The sequence below is a fragment of the Scleropages formosus genome, chromosome 12, assembly GCF_900964775.1.
Source record: "Scleropages formosus chromosome 12, fSclFor1.1, whole genome shotgun sequence".
In the NCBI taxonomy this organism is placed as follows: Eukaryota; Metazoa; Chordata; class Actinopteri; order Osteoglossiformes; family Osteoglossidae; genus Scleropages; species Scleropages formosus.
The window spans coordinates 10,669,813-10,672,545 of NC_041817.1; positions in this window are offsets into that span (position 1 = coordinate 10,669,813).

A 2,733-nucleotide genomic window follows, 5' to 3' on the forward strand; every position below is an offset into this window, starting at 1 on the left:
TTTTTTATTAGGGAAAAGTAATCTGTGCAAATACTGTAAATTATAGAATAACTTGCACTTGTAGTCTGCTTGTTTTCAAAAAACTGTTCTACAGTAAATTCATAAAATATGTGTATATTAGTAAGCTTAGTGTAGAAACAAACTCTTGTATTTTTGTATAAAATTAAACTTAAGAATAAAGTGGTCAGTTGCCATCTGATGACTTTTATCCATCGCTTTGTTCTTGCCAGTCATTCTCTGTTGGTAAGTCATTGCCCTTTACATTCATTTACAAACACATTTTCATTAGACACTTTTCCAAGGTTGGGGTAGCAGGATGATGACATACAGCAAACAAGTGACGCGGAGCACTCGGATAGCCACGCACCCACTAAGGGAAATAATTTTATACATGTCTAGAGAGGTAGGAATCAGTCAGTCACTTCTTTTTCTTTAAAGCCACCTATGTAACCCAAAAGATATAATGGCTACATGTCCACCTCAACATCATTCATACATTTTGATTCAACAAAAAGCTTTCTTGCTCATCTGTCCTGTGTCAAGGGTCAGCCTTGTAATTTTTGAGGCCACTGTATACAGCAGGGTATTTTTTTTTTCTTTTTTTACTGGGGCAATTTATGGTAAGTACCTTGATCAGTGGTAATAACCTGCAACATCTGAGAAATGAACTATAAACAAGTAACTATTAACTTGGTTATTTAAATAGGTTTTTGTAACAAGTCCCTTTCGTTTCCACTAATTTTCAGAAATGTAAATTTAGTCTTGACCTCATGATCAAATGAAAATCACGTAGTGTCAATTACTTAGTAGCAAGCCTAAGCCGTGTGTCTGACAGCGTACTGTGTACATGTTTAGCCGAATGGAAGAGACAGACGACAACCTTGTCACCTTAACGCCTCTATAACACAAACACTCGTGAGACAAATTATCAGAATATATTGGATCAGTGTGTATCTTGATCTGTGGTTCCCTGGTAGACTTCAGCCCTCAGCAGGTCTGCAGTGGAACGACAGTTATCGATAATGAGTGATTAAAACGTAACGTTAGAGGCAGCGTTGAAGTAATTCTTGTTACAAAATTACAGTATTTTAGTGTTATGATTGCGATGGCTAAAATATGTCATCTTGGCATTTTGCTTAGTTTCAGGTGACATGACCAGTTATATTTTTCCAGTGGAAATAACAGCAGTTCGACCCCCTTTCAATGGGAATTTACCTAACGGGGTGAAGTCACTGAGCAAAGTCACTCCCTTTTATGAGGAATGAGTATATTTTCCAAGCCTTGTAGGGGGGGGGGGGAATGCTCTGTATGTGTTTTGGTCCAGTGACACAGGCTGTATCATTTCAACAGTGGAAGTCATGACCGGTTTGTGTTACGCTCACCGCTGATCTAGAACACGAGTGATGTAGCTCAACATCTCCATTTCCAGCGCAGGAGCTGTGTACATATGTGCATATACGGGCAACACGGTGGCACAGCGAGTAGCCCTGCTGTCTCACAGTGCCTGGGTGGTGCCAGAGGACATGGGTTTGATCCCTGATCGGTCTGTGCGGAGTGTGCATGTTCCCCTCCGTATCTGCGTGGGTTTCCTCCCACAGTCCAAAGACATCCTGTTCAGGTCCCCCCATAGTGTGAGTGACAGAGAGAGTGTGTTGTATGGGTGAGTGATGTGTTGTAAGTAGTGTATCTAGTAGTGTAAGTCACCACGGTGAATAAGGTGTGTGGGTCGATAACACTACATAGTGTTCATTGGAATTTGCTTTGGAGAAAAGTGTCCGTTAAATACATAAATGAAAATATGTAAACAAAATGCACAAGAGCGGCAACATTATCTTCACATGGTGTTGCAGTTTTGCTGAATATTTCAAGAAAACTGATCAACGGGGGTCCGGTGGCATAGTGGGTTTGCCTGGATCCTGCTCTCTGGCGGGTCTGGGGTTCGAGTCCTGCTTGGGGTGCCTTGTGATGGACCGGTGTCCCGTCCTGGGTGTGTCCCCTCTCCTCCAGCCACGTGCCCTGTGTTGCCGGGTTAGGCTCCGGTTTGCCGTGGCTCTACTTGGGAGGAGCGGTTTCAGTCAACATGCATGTGTGATGAATGGCAGTGATTTCAGAAAGCGGGGGGGCCAAGGTGACGGTAGGCTACGTTTCTGTATGGTGCCACTCGGCACTTGTGCTTCATTTAGCCTCTCGCAGAAAGCAGCGACACTGTCCGCGAAAGCACAAAAAGCACCAAAAACCACAGCGTTAAAAAACTAGAATTAAGCTCCAATCGAGGGAGAAAAGGTACAGTTTGGACAACTGGGGTCACAACAATTTCGCGTTACAAAACAAAGAAGAAACGAGAAAGGTCCTTATTTGGTCTCGGCACAGGAAACGGGGCTTCGTTTACTTCGCATTTATCCGATGCTTTTCTCCAGAGCAGCTTACAATGTTAAGGTTGCAATTATTTACCCGTTCAGATGGCTGCATAATTTTGCCGGAGCAATTTGGGGTGGGTACCTTGCACGGGGGTGTTGCAGCCAGAGGTGGGGATTGACCCGCCAACCTTCGGATCCAAGTGCAGCGGCTCTAACCCCCCTGTGTTTAAACCAGGAGCCTTTGTCTTCTGCTCCGTTTCCCACAAAGCCGTGGCAGCTCTACTCAGTCCAGTGAACTTTCCTTAAAGTGCCCAAAAACAAGGTTATTCTCAGAACTCTGCGTTCCGTTAAAAGAAATTATCGTACATGCAGTAGA